This window comes from Pipistrellus kuhlii, unplaced genomic scaffold (genome assembly GCF_014108245.1).
Source record: "Pipistrellus kuhlii isolate mPipKuh1 unplaced genomic scaffold, mPipKuh1.p scaffold_m20_p_3, whole genome shotgun sequence".
Classification (NCBI taxonomy): domain Eukaryota; kingdom Metazoa; phylum Chordata; class Mammalia; order Chiroptera; family Vespertilionidae; genus Pipistrellus; species Pipistrellus kuhlii.
In genome coordinates this window covers 28,593,071-28,614,277 of record NW_023425529.1, presented here as the reverse complement: position 1 = coordinate 28,614,277, position 21,207 = coordinate 28,593,071, and the positions used below count along the sequence as shown (strand labels likewise).

Genomic DNA, 21,207 nt, shown 5'->3' with positions numbered 1-21,207 from the left:
CTGAAAGGTCCCGGGTTCGATTCCGGTCAAGGGCATGTACCTTGCTTGTGGGCATATCCCCAGTAGGGGGTGTGCAAGAGGCAGCTGATCAATGATTCTCTCTCATCCATGTTTCTAACTCTCTATCCCTCTCTCTTCCTCTCTGTAAAAAATCAATAAAAAAAATATTTTAAATAAAATATTTCCTAATTTTAAAAAATTAGCTTGGGTTTAAATTATTCTTTCAACAAGACTATCAAAACAGTCTGACACCTGCATCTCCTTTTATGCAAAAGTCAAAATCAGGGCATTTATAACGACCGGCCTTGCCTGCTCCCGTAGTAGCTGGCTGAGGCGACCAAGTACCAGGAAATCCTCTCTCACACGTTTAGGAGCTTAATACTACCCCCACCTACTCCCACCAGCTAACAGGAAGACACTGATATAATTTAAAAACAAATCCATAATCATAATAAGTGTTTTTGATGCTTTTAAAATGATGGAAATCACCCCCAAAAAATCAAAATATATAACTTCTCTTAAAAAAAAAAAAACTTGAAGATTTGCCAAAAGCTGGTCCACCCACAGTTCCTGAGGGCAGTCATCAGCAGGAGCTGAGTGCGGACGCCCCCTTTAGGTAACTCAAGTACTCTCTAATTTGCCACAGTCCTAACCACTCATCCTTTACAACCAACCCACTTCACCCCTTCCTGCCATCTGCCTTCCTGTGGTAATGAGTTTGCAAACACTGTCATAAAGCATTTGTAAATACCACCCACTCCCCCCACCCCCACCCCCCTACACACAGCAGGGCTAAACATACCCATGACAAGCACATTGTGTACCCAGAGCCTCAGGGAGGGTAGCTGATTGATCTGTCTGATGTCTCATTCTTTTGCTCACTCGCACTGCTCTCCCTCATCTCTGCTTTTTCTCCTTATGTTGACCTCATACTCTGAGGCCAGCTTTTCCCACCAGGTCCTTAGGTTAACTTTCTGCAGGTAAAAAAAAAAAAAATCTCTCTGCCAAAACGGGTTTGGCTCAGTGGATAGAGGATCAGCCTGCAGACTGAAAGGTCCCAGGTTCGATTCTGTTTAAGGGCATGTACCTTGGTTGCGGGTGCATCCCCGGTGGAGGCGTGTGCAGGAGGCAGCTGATCGATGTTTCTCTCTCACCGATGTTTCTAGCTCTCTATCTCTTTCCTTTCCTCTCTGTAAAAAATAAATAAAATATATATATATTTTTTAAAATCTCTCCAAGCCTATTTTCTCACTCATTAAAATGAGTGAATTTACCTTGTAGCGTTGTAAAGATTAAATGAAAATGTGGGTAAAGGACTTAGCACAGCCCTAATGACAACCTAGTTTTTGAAATTTATTTTTAGTTTTTAAAATTTGTCATTTTCGCCCTAGCTGGTTTGGCTCGGTGGATAGTGTCAGCCTGCAGACTGAAGGGTTACAGGTTCAATTCCAGTCAAGGGCACATGCCCGGGTTGCGGGCTCGATCCCCAGTAGGGGGCATCCAGGAGGCAGCCGATCAATGATTCTCTCTCATCGTTGATGTTTCTCCTCTCTCTTCCTCTCCCTTCCTCTCTGAAATCAATAAAAAAAAATATTAAGAAAAATAAAAGGATAACAAAACTACTACGCATACAAGAAATAATACATTCCGCTACATCACATACCTACTTAGTAGAGGGCATCTGAGGCGGTGCCTGAGCAGGGGCCTGCAGGACTTCCAGCACTCCCTTGCTGATTTCCCTGTTCTTATTTAGGCAACAATTTCATTTCTTACAAGGTGCTTTCAACGAAAGGCACAGAAATGATTACAGAGGAAAGGTCTTTCCCACTCTTTACAAGAAACATAATAGTGTCAACATAAGAATGTCCAAACCTATAGAGAATTCTTACCAGTTTATTTGAGCCATAAACCTTAAGACAATGCTGGAAAGCCAGGTCTAAATGCTCCACAGAATGGCAGTCTGCAACTTCTTTTGTGCATTTGGAATGAAGGGGAAAATTTAAGGATGATTACACATAGGTTGGATTACAGGATAGTTAAGATTATGTGTTCACTAGAGGGTGGCTATGCCTTCCAGGGGTACTCCTTGTGGCATTTCAAAGGTGTGTTAAACTGGATTCACAAGAACAATGGACAGGGCTTAAAAACCTTTCACTAAAGAAGTTATTGGCCTGAGGTATGACTCTGCACATGACCTGCCCAGTTAGGAATTTATGGTTATAGCAACCCTTTTCATCCACAAGTTACAGCATTTATTTTTTTAATTACCTTTTTTTTAAAGCCCAAATCACTGCCCATTTTGTTGTACTTATGTGTGCTTTTCCTTAAAATAGAATAGGTGAGGGAAGTCTTTGGTTCCCCTTCCCTAAATAGAAGGCTGCATGTAATTACATTATTAGGATTACAACATAATGTCCCACCTTGCCAAAACAAACAACAATAATGTGTTCACATTTGCGAGTTAAATAGGACAAAGACTCTGGAGACTTTTTAAAAACCTGGTATATTTGCTTAAATTAACAGGAGTGTGTGTGTGTGTGTGTGTGTGTGTGTGTGTATGTGTGTGTGTGTTTTAATCCGGGGAAAGGTATTTAGAAAGTTTGATGAAAACCGAAGTCGACTCAGTGAAATCCATAAATGTTTTCAACCACCATTCTTTTTCATCTTTATTGCTGAAAGTATTACAGAGGTCCCCCTTTTTCCTCCCACTGACCCCTTATTCAACCACCACTCTTGAATTTTGCCATTCTGAATCTGTTTGAAAGGGTCACCTTCCTCAAGAGACCTTCCCTGATCCCTCCCTCCCACCTCCAACAATTAAAAACTGGCCACTGCTTGCCTGTGCCCTGCCTACGTACCTGCGACATACCCCCTCCACGGCACTGAAAACGGCACGCGTTGTTGACTCATCGCCCCCACTAGCCTTGTACAATTCAAGGGTCCAGAGGACACAGCAGTCCCCAACCTCTCTCCTCCACAGTGAGGCTTCAGCATGGAATGGTATTTAAAATCAAAAGTGGGTTAGAATCCTGGCTCTGTCTCACTCGTCCTACCCATGGGAGTTTGGGCAAAATTATTCTGTGCCTAGGTAAAATGGGGGATAAAAAAACATATAGACTCTACAAGGTTGCTGAGATTTAAATGAGTTAATACATATAAAGTGCTTAGAACTTGACAGGTTGCATTCAGATATTATTATAAACTAGAGGCCCGGTGCATAAAAATTCCTGCACGGGGGTGAGGGGTGGGGGTCACAAGTGCTAGAGCCACATCCTACCACCAACTATGTGATCTTCCACATCTATTCTCCAGTGACTGCTCTTCTGAAAGGGAACATGGCACAACCACCTCCAAACCTCTCCTGGGGTCAGCATCACCAGGCTGCTATAGGAATTCTACAGGTTAGAATTTGGCAACAGTGGTTATAACTTATAAAAACTTAGTATTTTTGCCCATCCTATAAACTGCCTCACAACCTCGATGTCCTTTTTTGTTTGTTTTAATCTTTATTGTTGAAAGTATTATATATATAACAGTTGTTCTTTTTTAAAAAATATATTTTATTTGTTTTTTACAGAGAAGAAGGGAGAGGGATAGAGAGCTATAAACATCGATGAGAGAGAAACATCAACCAGCTGCCTCCTGCACACCCCCTACCAGGGATGTGCCCGCAACCTATGTACATGCCCTTGGTGGGAATCGAACCTGGGACCTTTCAGTCCACAGGCTGATGCTCTATCCACTGAGCCAAACTGGTTTCGGCAACTTAGTTGTTCTTAATCATGACTTTTGAAAGGTCAATTCTGGCCCAGCTAGTGTGGCTTAATGGTTGAGCATCCACCTATGAACAAAGAGGTCCCTGGTTCGATTCCCAGTCAGGACATAAGCACAGATTGCAGGCTTGATCCCCAGCAGGAGGTGTACAGGAAACAACCAATCAATGTGTCTCTCATAGATGTTTCTATCTCTCTATCCCTCTCCCTTCCTCTCTAAAGTAATAAAAAAATATATTTTTTTTTAAAAAGGAAAGAAAGGTCACCTCTGTTGCTCTTGGCAAAGTTAAGCAATATGTAGCTGGCCTATGAACAATGTTATTTTGAAGTGCATGGGGCAGCCTATATACAGATTTTTTTTCAGTCAACCCGCACGGACAGTTCAAGCTCACATTGTTGAAGTCACCTGTATTTGTTAAGCAAGATTCTTAATTTTTTTTAAAAAAATTTTGAAGTTGTGCACTTAACTTAGTAAATCATAGTGCTTAAAAATGATTCACAAAAATTATTAACTTATTACTTTGTTAACTTGTTGAATATCTGAAAGATGAAAAACAATATTCCTACTAAATACCTGTGTTTCCCCGAAAATAAGACATCCTCCGAAAATAAGACCTAGCACATGGAAAGATAAGACATCCCCTGAAAATAAGACCTAGCACAACTTTGGGAGAAAAAAATAAGACACTGTCTTATTTTCAGGGAAACGGTATATGAAGTCACGTATAGTACCTCCAATGACTGGGTGGATTATTTCTAGGAAAAAAACACACACACACACACACTCCAAATTAATCAGTTGAGTGAAAGAGGCTTACAAGAAATTAGGCTGTTCCTTAAATGGAAGAAAGAAAAAAAAAGTCACAAGAAGGTTATGGGCAAACTCCTATAAAGGCCAGCTAGTTTCTGTGTGTAATGATTATAGATAACCCACAATCTCAGCCATTTCAAAATACTTAAGTCACACCCAGCAGGGAGGAACCTATGCAAACATCTCACAGATACCAGAACAGGTGGCTGTGGTGCATTCCTTGGTCAGAATCCTTGGTAGCTGAAGTGGAAGGCCCGGCGTAATGACGTAATGGAGGGAATGGAACCCTGGGCCCTGAAGGTCCTGAAGTTGCTGCTTCCAATCTCACCTTGAACCCTCACTGCTGAAGGGACTATTCATTTTAGACTTTCTTGAAAGGCAGAGGCCAATTCCTACCTTTGTAAAACCATCCACAGCCAAGTATTAATTCCTTTCGACATAACAGGAGCTTTACACATGTTTGTGGACTGAATATAAACAAGGTGATCTCGGTACATTGAACTGGAAGACACTGAGCAGTACTCCAAGCCCCAGTTAATTATAAAACCATCTCAACAGTTCCTAGTGTAAAATCTGAATAAGACATCTTAAATCAGGACAGAGACAGAGTAACTGTGCTCCTCATACCCAAGCGGCAGAAAGCCAAACAAACTTTTAGGACAAAGTGAGATTCTTCCCGAGGGGGGATTATGCCACACCCTGGCTCCTTCCCTTCCCCACCCCACTACTAAACTTAGTGATATCAACACTATCCGTAGTTCTTCAACAGACCTTGTACTCCTTAAACACTGTGGCTTTGTGCCTATTGTTTTATCTGCAGGGAGTACCCACCCAGAAAATGCCTTTTCATTCTCAAGTCTTAGCTTGAGTGAATTTCCCTCTTAAATCCGACTTAGGAGCTCTCACTTACTCCCAACCCCACCCCAGGAACGCACATCTACATTTTATCCATTATCACATTCCAGAAAGTATTTCTTTAAATGCATGACCTAGATAAAAAGTATCTGGGAGATAAGACTTAAAAAAAATTTTATTTGTCATATCCAGCTCACAGGCACTCCACAGATACTGTTTGAACGGAACAATGATGAGTAAGGGCGCCACCCAATCTACCAACATCTTTTATCTACAAATAGCTAACCTCTCCACACTGGGTTCAAGATAGAGTGCTTATCCATCACTGTGTTTGGAAGAGGCAGGCAAGCTAGGAGTGCAGCCCCAGCAGTTTTCACCGCATTTGAATATTATTCCCATAGAAACAATACCAGCAATGAATGGAGTTACAGGCTGGGCCATCAGCCCTGTACTTTTTTTTTTAAGAGATGGTTAGTATTTATTTTAAATATGTTTTATTGATTTCTTATTTTTTATTTTTTTTACAGAGAGGGAGAGGGATAGAAAGTTAGAAACATCAATCAGCTGCCTCCTGCACCTCCCCCACTGGGGATGTGCCTGCAACCAAGGTACATGCCCTTGACCGGAATTGAACCTGGGACCTTTCAGTCTGCAGGCCAACGCTCTATCCACTGAGCCAAACTGGTTTCGGCTAGCCCTATACTATTTAAAGTAAGCATGTCAAACTCAAAGGCTAACACGGGCCAAATAAATGAGGCATGGGGGTGAGGGGGCCACAAGTTTGACATGCTTGATTTAAAGGATCTAAATCTACTAGTGATTGTAGGATTCTGAGAGTTAAAAAATATTAGTATTGTAAAAGTTTCCTGCACATGTTGTAGGCTGCTGTGGTCTAGACTAAAATCTTGTAGTGTAAATATCCTTGGAAAAAGATGTCTGAAGTTCCAGACCACCATGGACTCCTGGAACACTCCCACTGACATTTCAAATCAGATGATCTCACCAGTGACAACACTGCCTTTGAATAGTGTTGTCTTTGTAGATTAGGCATTCCTCATGTGTCAGATGGGCTTTCCTTGTTCCTTTTTCTTTCTGTTTCTACCTATTGCATTGGTATGATCAGGAAAAACTGGTTTAATGTTAGTAAAAATAAAACTTAATAAACAAATACCCTGGGGGGGAAACCAACATACCACACTGACGTCTTCACTCCAACCTCAGTTGGGCCTTAGCACTGCTGAGCTCTCCTCCCTCCTCCCTCCTCCCTCCTCCCTCCTCCTTGGCCCCTTCTCACTGAGCACCTAGGGCTGCCTGCCCCAGAGCTTCTCTGCTTTGCTCAAACCCCCACCTCAAAGCCATGTGCTTTCATTTACAAATAACCAACTCCCCTCATTTCATAGAGGAAATTAATGGCAACTGGACATAACTCCCCTCCATGAGCCCCATCCTCTCTAACCCAGATTTTTAAATAAGGATCTCACCATCTGGCAGACCTTCTCAGTCACTGTCACAAGTTCATCCTCATGGCCAAGTATCATCTCAGGATGATCAAAGGGAATGAAGGACTCGTCACAGTCCCATGACTCCAGAATGACAGGAAAGATAGAATCTGGCTCTCCTGCTGTGTTCACCCTGTACTGCACTGCACAGTCCAGCACAGCCCCAACGAACAGCACCCACTCTCCTTCATGCCTCGCATGGTCTAGCTGAGGTGGCCAACCGAATCTACTCAAAGCACTTTACAAATTTGCCTTTACCTCTTTAAAAAGCCAATCTTTTTGGTTATAAAATACATGCTTAAGCCGAAACCAGTTTGGCTCAGTGGATAGAACGTTGGCCTATGGACTGAAAGGTCCCAGGTTCAATTCCAGGCAAGGGCATGTACCTTTGTTTGGGGCACATCTCCAGTAGGGGGTGTGCAAGAGGCAGCTGTTTCTAACTCTCTATCCCTCTTTCTTCCTCTCTTTAAAAAAATCAATAAAATATATATATTTTAAAAAATATATGCTCAGTACAGAAAATTTTGAAGACATTAAAAAGATGAAAGTGTAAGATTAAGTCACCCATGAGAATGAACAATCTATAACTATAAGCAATATGGATGAATCAGATAACGCTTAGTGTGAAAAATCAAACATAAGATAGTACATGCTATATGAGTCCATTTACATGATTCTAAAATTACAGAATGCCATTAGAAGCTAGGAACATGGGGGGGGAGGGGTGCTGTGGGAATGCAGATAATGTCCTATTTTTTAACCAGGCCCTTGTTGCATGAGTATGCTCAGTGTGTGGAAATTCAATGAAGTGTATAATTATGATATGTACACATATATGTACATACAGGATTGGACAAAAGTAGGTTTACAGTTGTATGAGAAACAGTTTATTCTCATGTTACTTATCAATTATATTGTTTTCCATATGAACATCTGTAGGTCTACTTTTGCCTCACTATATTCACATATGCATAGATATATATACATGTGGACATATAATATCATATACTTGAAGACAGACACATATTTATACTTTGGTGTATTTTCTTCCGGGTGCTTTTTTCCCCTTGTGGTATGCCCATTTAAAAAAAATTGTGGTCACACTGCTTAAGCTTATATCCTGACACTTCACCTAACGTAAAAGCATATGAATTTACCCAAACTACTTAAAAGCTCCATTAACACTTTTAATGGCTGTGTAACACTCAACCGGGTGCCTATACCATAACTTACTTCACCAGTGCCCTGCTATCAACCATTTCCATGTTTCCAATGTTTATTACTATAAACTAGAGGCCCCGTGCACTTGGGGGGAGAGGGAGATCCTTCAGCCCGGCCTGTGCACTCTCACAGTCCCGGAGCCCTCAGGGATATCTCCAACAGTCTGGCCTCCCTCTGCAGGAGGCAACTGGGCAGGCCAATCAGGGGACGAAGCTGGTGAGTGGCCGGTCTTGTCTCCTTCCCTCTCCTCCTTTCTCCCCTCCTCTCCCCGGCTCCAATTGCCCCTCTGCCACCACTGGACACTGCCACCCCTTTATCGCCATCCCCTTCCTCTGCCTGCTGGCATGCACCTTGGCTGGCCTGGTGCTGCCTACTCCCTGGCCCCGCCCCCCACAAAGTGGTTATTCTGGTGTTAGGTCAATTTGTACATTACACTTTTATTATACAGGATACTGTTGTAGTGAATACATTTACCCTTTATATCACTTAGCCATTCTCTCCCCACACTCTGCTTACATATTTACTAGAGGCCCAGTGCATGGATTCGTGCACGGGTAAGGCCCCTCAGCCTGGCCTGCAAGGATCAGGTTGAAACCAGCAGTCTGACATCCCCCAAGGGGTCCTGGATTGTGAGAGGGCGCAGGCCAGGCCAAGGGACCCCACCCGTTCATAAATCCATGCACAGGGCCTCTAGTATGCATATAAGATATTTGGTTTATCTCTTCCCACCCTCCCCCTTTCCTTCCGAGATTCATCAGTCTGTTCCATGTTTCCATGCCTGTGCTTTGAGCATCTGGCCCCTGGTGGTCAATGCACATCATAGCTGCCAGTTGAACGGTCAAATGGTCACAGGCTTTTTTTATATATAGATAAAATTGTATACTATAGCATATTTATAGCATCCTCATTGCTCAATAACCTTTCCAAAATCACAGACCACATCACCCTTCCTCGTGTCCTCCACAGACCCTGCTCCTGAACACGAAAGGTACTTCTATTTGTTGAAGCCAAGTAAAACCTAACCATCTGAAGTTCAGTACCACCTCAGTCGTCCATGTAACGTGAATGTTTTAGTCAGCTGTATTCCCAACTCCCTTTAGTCTGCACGGCCAATTGCTTGGAGGTAGGTTAGCCTGGTTCCCCTTGAGGTTATAAACACTAGCTAGCACAACTAACAGTGCCACACTCCAAGGATCCAATGAGAATCAGACAAGTTCCTGCTGTCAAAGAGCTAAAAGTTGGTGGACAATTAACTATGAATCATGCTTCACAAAGTCTAGCAGGAAAGGCCACAGGAAGCAAAGCCTGACCCTTCCACTTCTGAGCTTTCCAATCACAACTGTCCAGCTGGGAACAAAGACCGCCTCAGAGGCCAACTCTGGAAACTCTGCCTGGTGAGTGCCTATGTCACCTTCCTTAGTCTGTGGATGGATGTGCTTGCTGTATTTAAAATGTTTTAAAGTATTTTACAAACATTACTAATCCCATCATATCTGATAATGCAAAAGTATAGTACATGTTTAAAGTGCTAATAAAAAAAAAAAAGAGACAAGCTGAAACTGGTTTGGCTCAGTGGATAAGAGTGTCGGCCTGCGGACTAAAGGGTCCCGGGTTCAATTCCGGTCAAGGGCATGTACCTTGGTTGCGGGCACATCCCCAGTAGGGGCTGTGCAAGAGGCAGCTGATCAATGTTTCTCTTTCATCGATGTTTCTAACTCTCTATCCCTCTCAATTCCTCTCTGTAAAAAAAATCAATAATATATATATACCGTGTTTCCCCGAAAATAAGACATCCTCCGAAAATAAGACCTAGCGCATGGAAAGATAAGACATCCCCTGAAAATAAGACCTAGCACAACTTTGGGAGAAAAAAATAAAGACACTGTCTTATTTTCGGGAAAACGGTATATATATATATATATTTTTTAAAAGAGACAAAATTATGATAGAAACAAAAGAAGAGCTTTTACAAATAGTTGAGAGCAGAGAAAATATTTTTATTTTTTATTTTTGCATATGCAGTAAAGACTGGGAAGAACCCTGAAGAGCAAAGGAGGAATGGGGCTGAGGGAGGAAAAGGGCTAACCGATACTTATTATAACCTAGCACAAATAATCAGTCAGAACAGAGAAGAGAGAGCTTTTTCCATTTTTGAATATACAACAAAATGGTCAGGGCCAAAAGGTGGAAATTGGCCCAATGCTAGTTTAGGAAATTGTTCTCGAACAGAATGGCTGGACACAGCCAGGGCTGAGCCCACTCCGGCTTCTGCGATTCAAGGTGAGGAGTGAACTTGGACACGAAGGGGCTTCCAAGGGCGCCAAAGAGTCCATGAAGGAGCCACCTGCCCCCGGAGGTTTTTAATGCAGACAAAGCCACTCCGCTTCAGGAAAAGGTGACCTCAGAGCATCCAGCAGCAATGGCAGGACTGGTTATAAAGCTTCAAAGAGCCCACTTACGCTCCTTGAACTGCATCGGGGACTGCGAGCTTACAGTCCTCTGCGTCACTTTGAACTTGTGAACAAATGGGCTTAAGAGCCTCTCAGAAGCTCACCTGTTTGAAGTAGAGAGCTTCTGAAATTAAAATGCATGGGGAGAGGGAACACATGCATGGATATGGGATAGGGAGAAGGCAAGTGGACTCCCATGGGAGTGAGCCCTCCCTCCTCAGGAAGAAAGGAGAGCCAGGCTGGGATGAGAGCTATGTAGTCTTTTGTAGGCAAAAGAGAGGCTGAACCACATGTTTGCTTATACACCCCTGGCAAGAAAGTGAAATGGTACGATCACTTTGGAAAACAGTTTGGCCGTTTCTGAAAGAGCTAGACATACAGCTCACATGATCTAGCCATTTCACTCCTAGGTACTTACCCAAGATAAATGGAGGTATATGCCATGGCAAAGATTGTGTGCAAATGTAGTAGCTTTATTTGAAAGAGCAAATATAATTAGAAACAACCCAATGTCCATCAATAGGTACACAGACAAATTGTTGCACATATATCCATACAATAGAATACTACTCAGCATCAAGAAGAAGTAAACTACTGCTACATATATCAATATAAGTCAATCTCCAAATTATTATTCTGGAAGAAGCCAGACCAAAAATGAGTACATACTATTCATGATCCCATTTATTTAAAATTCTAGAAAATGCAAACTGCTCTTTATATACGTGTGTGTGTGTGTGTGTGTGTGTGTGTGTGTGTGTGTGTGTGTTGTGATTTGAGATAGAGAAGAAAGGAAAGGGAGAGGGAGAAATAAAGATCTATGTGAGAAACAATGGTTGCCTGAAACCCCGAGCATGTGCCCTGACTGAGAATCGAACCAGTGACCTTTTGGTGCATGGGCCTGGCTAGGGGCAAGCTACTGCTATAGGAGGAAGGGATGATGAAAGAAAACAGTTTATAAAGGGGAGTGGGGAAATTTGGGGAGGTCGCTGGATATGTTCACCTTCTTGATTGTGATGATGATTTCATATTTATATAGATAGTCAAAGCTTCTGAAATGATACTTAAATGTGTTTAGTGTAGTGCATGTCAACTATATCTCAAAGCTATTTATAAAAAAGAAATACAAGAGGGGGGAAGATATTATATTAAAAAGGAAAAAAAAAAAAAAAGAGGGGGAGGGGGGATATAGCACAAAGAAGCCACTTTAGGTTTCCTGACATCTAAGCCATCTGGAACTAGAACTTGTTCTAGAAGTGGCCAAATGTTACCTTGAACATTGCAAAACATTCCCAACTTACCTTTCAATAGTATTTCTACAGTAGGGTTTCAGAGATCATAACCCTGCATCAATATTTTAAGCAAAAGTAAGAGTTAAGAGTTTACTTTTCTGTCCGATATCTATCCATTAAGAAGGACACACTAATCTTTTCTATGTATATACTTATACTGGAAGAATGATTTAATTTTAAGTGATTTTCCAATAATAACACTTTTGGAATTAAAGGTAAAAATGACGTAGCACTCAGAAGCCAATGACAGGCAACAGGAGTGACAAGGTCCATCAACCGCATGAATGAAACCTGGTGGAAACAATCACCTCTCTTCTCTTGTTACAACCCATCTGTCTGCTTTCTTATGGAAACAAGGAGTGAAACATATGCTACTGAATAACAAAATATCTTTTTTCTTTTTATTTATTGTAAGAAAAGCGTTTATTAATCGAGAAGGTGCCAACCAAGAAGATGGGAGACCTACTGGTGCCTCAAACCCCTGTTGCTGGAGTAGGTTAAGGGTTTTGAGGGGAACAGATATGCAGGAGTGCTGGTGGGGCCAGTTTTAACTGGAGGACCTTGGAACTTGGCATTTATGACAAAGGGTGTCAGCCCGGGATCGTTCTGGACAAAGGACCCTTGGCTTCTGAAAGAGTTCCGGTCCTTTAGTTCTGGTTAGGTTCTGCATGTGTGGGGTGGGCGTAGGGGGGCAAGACTTTGGTTCCGGGTGCAGCTGGAGGTCAAATTTCTCTCACAAAATATTTTTCTAAATGCATAAAACTTGGACAGCACTGGAATTAACTATAATTTATGAAATACCTGAATGTGACCAAAAAAAAAAAATGGCCAAAAACAAGTCTTATAAACCCTATGACAAGGCTGTGAAATAAATAGGTAATATTATTGGTGCTAAAGAGCTTCAGGCAAGTTGTACAAGGTCATCCAAAGTAACTGTTAAACCCTATGTACACGAGGGAAAAAATAGCCAGCGCTCCCAGCTGAAACTTTTTCTCCACAGTGGTGGCGATTTGTGATGCAAATGTCCTGGGGACAGGCACAGAGGCAAATCACATGATGTCCCCCTCCCCCCCCCCAATATTTCCATACAAATAAAATCTGGTCTAAAAACAAAACAAAATCAGGTCTAAATAAACACCAAAGCAGGGTAAAGGGTCTGGCTACAGAGGGCATCTCAATCTTGTCAAATCTTCCTGGCTAGGAAGCAAAGGGTAGGGAAAATGAGGGTATCCTAGGAGCAATTTCCTTGAGTGAAGCAGACGTATGAAAAGCTTACGGTCCCTCTTTATGATTTTGACCAGGTGAACTACTCACTCATCTTCTGTGGAACATTTGCCCAGAGCTCAGCACATAACAGGAGCTTTAAAATGCTGCTTTAATCCTCCTGTTCTCCCACCCGAGAGGCATTTGGATTCCGGCTGGCAAAATCTCAGGGTCCAGACCACTCAGAGATACAAATTTTGGGGGAAATCCAGAGGTTGAGTGCAAAGATATAAATCCTGAAAGAACTAGAATCAACTGCCAAGTTCCCTGTATACTTAGTGATCCACAAGATACAAAACCAGAAAACAACTGGGATTATCCTCTGAGGGTGTGTAGGAAAATTCTAAAAGGAAACAAAAGTCCTAAAAAAAAACAAAAAACACAAGTCAAAAGAAAATGTGGGTGATTATGTAAGAACTAGAGACGAGAAACACTAGCAATAAAGACAAAAGTACTTCCGAGTTATAGGGCATCAAACTAATATTGTGTAAAGAGCAACCACATGACAAAAATACTCAAACAAAGCTTTAAACCTTCTTTGGCCTTGTAAAGTCAGGAGACTTTTTGGCTAAAACAAGGAATGCTTTAGTTAGCGAGAAAGGGAAAAAGAACTTCCAGACCTCTAGGTGGCCCCCATTTTTAAACAACTACAGTACTCCCCTACCTTAGTGGTCAAAAGAAATCTATTTCTGCAAGTCACATCAACAGCTGGACAATACTAAAATCCTCAGAGCTGTAACTTTCATTATTCTACTACGGTTTTCCCTACTTTCCTTTGAAACCAGTCAATAGCTGCTGATTAATATGTTATCACATGACATGTATAATATGACATGGTAAGAATTTTTTCTTTCAGACATAATTACTTTAATGATGTACTTAGTAAAAGGATTATCTACAGCAGAAAAATCACAAGGGTAATACTAATTTATAGATGTCTCAGTTTATTATTATGAATATTTTCACAAGAGTCCAAATGCATTAATTTTACCTGGTATGTTTCACAGTATACATAAAACCAGTCTGGCCCTAACTAGTTTGACTTCAGTGGATAGAGCACTGGCCTGTGGACCAAAGAGTCCCAGGTTCGATTCCAGACAAGGGCACATTCTGGGTTGTGGGCTCAATCCCCAATAGGGGACATACTGCGGGCAGCCAATCAATGATTCTCTCTCATCATTGATGTGCCCCCCCCCTCCCCCTTCTACTCTGAAATCAACAAAAATAACAGCCAAAAAATAAAACCAGTCTAACTTTTCTGTTATGAAAAGCAGATTTAATAGTGCTAAGAAGGCAATCAAAACTCAAATATAAAACTGATGTAACTATCTTATTTATTATAACAATAACTACTTATTGCTTACCTACTATACACACACACATACAACCAGCACTGGGTACAAACTGGTGAATAAACCAGGCTTATTCTTGCCCTCAAGAACAAGAGAGAAATATTAAACAATGAAATAACATCTAATTATAAATTGTGGGAAATATTAAGGAAAATGATGACTGCGCTATAAGGGAGAAAATCAAGGGGTTCCAAATCACATGATGCTAAGGATGGGCTTCTCAAAGACTTTATAGAGGACACGTGAACCAGCACTCAGGACAAAAAAGTACTCAGTGAGATGGTCATAAGATAGAAAGGCCAACAGCATGAGCTACAGCCCGCAGGTGAGTCCGCTGGATAACTGCCAATGTGACGAGAGATAAAGGCAGCAGGCAGGGCACAAATCACGCAGGACCTTGTAGGCTTGACGAGAATTGTACATTTCATCCTAGGCATAGATGTGTTTCCTAAGAGCTTTGACGTCTTTCTTTTTCAGGATGTGTGGGGCAGGGATGAGAATGGGTGTAGTGTGCGTGCAGGAGGCCTCCAACGGGGAAAGATAACGGTGGCTCCAACTAGGATGGCAGCATAATGAAGACTGAAGAATCAGACACGTTCGAGAGAGGGTTTGCCAGCAGAGTGGATGGGACTTTGGGACAAACTGGTTGGTTGAGGGGGTCATAGAACCAAAGAGAGACTGAAGGATAATTTCAGCCTTCTGGCCTGAGCCAAGCCACTCTTTGGATGGATGAGATAAAAAAAAAAAAAAAATAGCAGAAACAATTGGAAAGGTTAGGTAATCAAAAGGTCAGTTCTGGGGTCGTCTGAGATGCTGCCATTCATTGGCCATGATGGGCCAGGCACTATGTTAGGTGTTCTACTTTACCCAACATCCCTTTTAGTAGCAATATTCCCATTTTACAGATAGCAAACCGTAGATCACAGAAGCTGAAGCAGCATAGCCAAACTCAATCAGCTCAGAGTGACAAAGGTATACCTGCCACCCAAGTCTGGCAGGCTGGCTGTGGGGTAAACATTTTTCTACTATACAGAGTTCTTGGAAACTATCTCTACTCTTTGAATTTTCAAGACTATGGTTGGAACAAGCTAGCACCAAAGGAGAGTAAACAAGTGCTACCTTATTCTTTAAATCTGAATCTTCTCCCACTCCCATCCCTATTCCGCTTCTTCATGCAAAAAGACTTGTAACAGTTTGGATACTATCAAGATACCTAGGACCTTAATGTTTTACCATAAATAGCAAAGCCATTATGCCAGGAATCAGCCATAATGAAAAGAGGAAGAATATTCAGCAGCAAATAATATCTTTACTCTCAAGTCTTTACATACATCAACATAAGATAGGTCAATTAATGAGCGAGAACTCTGAAAATCTAATCATTTCTCAAAATGATAAAGTAGAAAATGCAAGACACCCAGGACAAAAGGCTACAAAAGCCAAGCATTGAGATTCACATAAAAAAATCAAAACCTTAAAAAAAAAATTAGGTGCCCTGGCCAGTGTGGCTCAGTTGGTTTGGCGTTGTCTGGTGCACTGAAAGGTGTCCAGTCCATTCATAGTCAGGGCACATGCCCAGGTTGTGGGCTCAATCGCCAGTAGGGGGCATGCAGGAGGCAGACGATAGATGTCAGGCTCTCATCAACGTTTCTCTCTTCCTCTCCCTTCCTCGATCTCTAACAATCAATTTTAAAAATCTTTTTTAAAAATTAGGCAAAAAGAAATAATACCACAACCACGTAGAATTTGAAATCTGCAATTCCCAGATACCTAAATCAAATGCCAAATTCAGAGATCTCAACCAAATGCACCTAAAAACAACTTACACATTCTCTCCTTTTCAACTGCCTTCTCGTGCATGTTGACACTGAAGTGTCTTCCCTGTCAGCACATGGTTTATGCCCTTCTTCTCCTTCCTCCCCCCCCCCCACCCTGTTCCTGTGCTCTCTGATGTCCCCCTCAAGCTACTGAAACCCAGGACTTAGGCTTGATCAATGAGCCTAAAAGAATGAACTCGATGCATTGCTGCTAATTGTGTCTATTATTGAAAGTACCAGCTAGATACTCTTAAAAGGAGAGAAAATGAAGGAGATTTTTGAAAGGTTTTTATCAGCAACATTACGAATTACATTTGGTTGGGTCTGATTCTTCAATAGAACAATCACCAAATGATGTTCAGTCTTCTTAAAGTGGGGTACTGTGACATGTAATTTCTATGACTTGGGGAGAGTTCTCCACAGAGATAAATAAAATTAAAAGTACCATTAATATGCCCACTAAAAGATAAATACTCACAAACCACCCTCCTCAATGATAGTGCTGTGTCCTGCGCCCCGATTCTCATGTCCACCTCTCCCTGCAGAGGGCTAGTTGGCAATCACTAATGCCTCAACCACGAAAAGGACAGGATGCTGAAAACCCATCAAGAAAGCTTCCTATTTTCTGCTCCATGATCACTAACTCCTGGCAACCCAAGGTTGAGAGGAAAAAGAAAAAAACCTGAGATCTCCTACCAAAATGAGTACTCAATCCTCAACCGACAGAAAAACAGAGATTCGTACATATCAAAAGGCACTTCCTGGGGACACAACGGAGCTAACGAAACGCTGAGCCACATTATACTGAAAAAAATCCTGGCATCGCCACGCGGTAGTTAATTTTTTTAATGCAATGCTTTGACGTATGGACAGGGCTCACCTGACGGATTTAAAGCTGTGCAAACGTGCGCTGCATATTTATCTCTCCCTTCTAAATCCCTAAAGACCAGGAGCAACCCTGACCCGCAATCCCACCCGGATGCCTGCACAGCTCGCTGCCTTTTTGATGCGGAGAAAGTAGTGGTTGAGCCACGCCAGGCGGCTCCGCGATGCTCACAGAACAACGCAGCGCCCGACCACAGACCCGGTGCTGGGCTGGCGACACCCGGCGCCGCACTAGGACCCGCGTCCCAAGCGCACGTCCCTCCAGGTGGAATCTTAAGTTTTCCGCGATGTACCCTCTCCAAGTTTCGCGTGTGCAAAAACGGAATGACTTTGAAAAGTCACCTCTTCTGGACCCCCCCCCCCATCCAGATCGGCAGCCGGGGGTTTGGAGAATATAGAACATGTCCATGGTTCAGACCAAATTTTAAAACCTATCAACAAATCATTGTTTCGGAGAAAAGAAAAAAAAAAAAAAAAGCGTTTCACCAAACCGCCACCTTGCAAGCGAGCATCCGATTTCCATTTGGAGGGGGAAGAAAAAAAAAGATTAGAGAAAACTAGACATGCATTTCCCTTCCCAACAAAAGTGGCCTCTACCCTCCGCAGCCAAGGACACTGGGAGGAAACAGAGGGACGAGGAGCAAAAGCGCCCACTTTGGGGGCGGACGCGTGTGCGCGGCGGGGAGGTCGCGCACCCCCGGGGACCCCGGGAGACGGGGAGGGGGCGGACCGCACGGAGCAGCCCCAGGTGCGCGGAGGGAGCGGGCTCGGGGGCTCGGGGAGCAGGCGGGAGGGCTCCCGGACGCCCGCCCGGGAAAGTTCACACTCCATACTCACTCAGTTTCGCAACTGCGCCGCCCCCGCAGGCCGCCCGGCCGGCCGGGGCGCTGGGGACGCGGCGGCGCCCGGAGCCCGGAGGAGCCCGGAGGAGCCCGGAGCCGTCCCCGCCGCGCCAGGCTCGGCGGGCCGCGCGCCCCGCACCGGACGGAGGCCCGGGCGCCCTCACCTCCCGGCGGCGCTAGGTGAGCGCGGACGCCCCCGGCGGGGCTGCGGGCGTGTGCGAGGCGCGGGCAGCAGCGACGCGGCCGGCAGGAGCCGCCCCCTGCACGGCGGCCGCCACCGCGACGGCGGACGGGCGAGCGAGGCTGGGCGAGGAGCCGGCGGCGGGAGCGGAGCGGGCACCGGCGAGCGCGGCGGCCGGCTGGCTCCCTCCCGGGCCGGCGTCTGGGCGGGGGGCCGGGCGGGGGGCGGGGGCCGGGCGGGCGGCGGCTCCGCCCCTTGGCCGCGCCGCGGGCTGCGCGCGCGAGAGGAGCGGAGCAGGGGCGCCCCCCGCGGCCGGCGCTCGGGTTACAGCCGCCGCTCCGGTCCCGGCCCGCGCCCCGCCGCTTCGCCGGCGCCGCCGGGGGAGACCTGGTAACGGGACCGGGACGCCGGCGCTGCATTGTGGGAGCTTTCGCAGCGGCGGGGCCGCTCACTCCGGGGCCCCGCTCGGCTGGCCTCGCAGCCGCTGCGCCCCAGAGGCCACGGGGGAGGGGTAACCGGTGCCGCACTGACTTCCAGGAGAGCAAAATCTTCCATAGCCTGGGGTGTCCGGTAATACGGCCCTCCACGGTCACCCCGGAAAGGAGGAGGCTGTTCCCGCAGACGCTTAAAAAAAAAAAAAAAAAAAAAAAAAAAAAGCCCTTCCAAGCCCCAAGGACTTGAATTGGTTTGAATTGCTTTCGTCTGGAGTGGCAGTGATTCAGCGACCCCCTTCTCAGCAGCAGGCAATGACAGACCAGGAATCCAGAGCAAGCGAATGAATCAGACATGAATAACCAAGTTCAGAAAAAGCTGGGCTCAGACTCAGGAGCCCCCCCTCCACCTTGTCGCCCCCTCTCCCTTAACCCCCTTTAAATATAGCAACAAGTCCAGAAAGGAAATAGTGCTTTCATCTAGAAATGCATATATGTGTATGTTGTTTTCACTATTCCAGTTGTGTCTGGGGGGGGGGGGGCACATGCAGTAACTCTACCCTATGGACAAAATTCAGCCTTTGGTCCAGCTTGTGCTCACACATGCCCACACCTCTGCAATAGCTACTCATTTGGAGGGAGGTGGGGTGAAGGTAATGGGTGAGATGCAAGAAAGCATCCCGGTTATAAAACGCCGCTTTTAATTCTCCAGATGCTTTTTTTATTAATCATCAAAACAAGGATATTAAATGTGAAGCACAACTTGTTACAGCTCATCTTACTCGGGCCCGATCTGTTTTGTTTGTATTGAGTTTGGGTTTGCAGTAGTAGGCCTTTTGTTTCTTCCGCTTGTTTTTTGACCTTTAGTTACTGCGTGCGCAGCTCATTAGTTTCCTCTACCTCAGAGGTTAACTGAGGGGAGAGAAATGGTAAGACTCACATTTGGCTAATCAACATTTGGAGGGTTTGGGGAGGAGAATTCTTTTGGATTCAAACGTAAAAACCCAAGGGAACGTTATTTGGAGATGGCAGTAGGGCATGAATCCTTTGCCCAGAGTTTTCCAACCTTAACGTTACCATTTCCTAAGCTCTCATTCCCTTGTCAGCCTTTCACTCCACTGACCATCAGTCATCACCTAATTGCCAAATCTAATGGAAAATTTTAATCTCCATCCTGTGCCCTTTGTGGCATTTGCAAATGTTGACTTCTCTCTCCTTCCTTCTTGAAACTGCCCATCCCCCCCTTTTTAAGTTTGTTTTTTTTTTTTTTTCCCCCCTGTGATAGTCATCCCTGCTTTTTAGTGATCTTGAACCAGGCGGGAGTGTGTCTGCTTAAACCAGGATTCTAGATCTTACCAAGTGGAAAAACCTTATTATAGTTTCTGTGATCACTAGTAGGTCCTGAGGTTGATTTTAGCATGCATCGGGAGGTGAACAAGTTGACTGACTGATAACAATCAGTTCTCATGTGACCAGCATGTAAATCAGGATGAAATTTACTATGATTGAATAACCACGGTCACTATTAAGGAGAAGCATTCCTACTAGGGTCAAGGCACCTGGCGAGGTATCCCCACCTGTAAACCAGAGTGTGCCTTACTGATGGCTGTTGAAGTCCGTGAACTTACCCCCTGTCTAGTCGTGGCTAGATCCAGATAAATCCATTCCCTACCTCAGCCCCATGTGGTTAACGCGTTCTTTCTTCAGTGCTTAGTTCAATTTGTCTTAAGCTTTCACATCCCTGTTAAGCCCTCCTGAGATCATACCAAATGTCCTTAATGAGAGTTGTAAACAACTCTTATTTCTGGTTTCCAATTATATTCTCTAAAAGTAACCTAACTAGAAATCAGTGAGTGTTCATGCGCTTCAAGCCCTGTGACATAATCAGATTTGATTTCAAGAAAACAATCTGAGAGGATAGATTCAGAAAAGAGACTACCAAGGGAGAGAGACTTGTATGGAAAGCAGTGGGAATGAAGGGTGAGGGAGAGCACCTGGAGATACGTAATTACGTACCATTGCTTTCCTATTGCTAACTATGAACAAGTTACCACTGACAGTGGCTAAAAGAAATAAGAATGTGTTACCTTACAGTTGTGGAGGTCAGAAATCCTAAAACCAAGGTGTGGACTATGTCCTGGCTGGAGGCTCTAGGGGAGAATCCATTTCCTTGCCTTTTCCTGTGTCTCGTGATGCCATCTGCATTTCTTGGCTTGTGGCGTCTTCCACTATCTTCAAAGCCAACGACCTAACATTTTCAAATCTCTCTTTGTCACTTCTGCTTCATGGTTAGGGGGCCATTTCTTAATCTAGAGGCAAAGAAAATGGGAACAGGTGTAGCCACATGTCTAGCCATCTATGCCATGAACTGAATTAAATTATTTGCAGGAAGAGATGATAGTGTATTACTAGTCAAACCATCAGTGGAATTGTGGTGCTGCAGTGGTGACACATTAGTTCAGCTAAATCATGGATCCCTCAGCGACTTACATATGTAATTGAAACCCAAGGTATTAGCACACTTAAGAAAACCAG

General features: G+C 44.1%; 1 protein-coding gene across 2 annotated transcripts in view; it reads right to left on the bottom strand.

The window, feature by feature from the left end:
• The window catches only part of RASSF8 (Ras association domain family member 8), a 98,293-nt gene extending 79,850 nt beyond the window's left edge, over positions 1 to 18,443 (bottom strand). For both annotated transcript variants that reach the window (XM_045587851.1, XM_036456124.2), the window contains exon 1: positions 18,056 to 18,443. The gene's annotated coding sequence lies outside the window, so the exon portion shown is untranslated. The remainder of the gene's footprint in view (positions 1 to 18,055) is intronic.
• Positions 18,444 to 21,207: the final 2,764 nt, after the last annotated feature.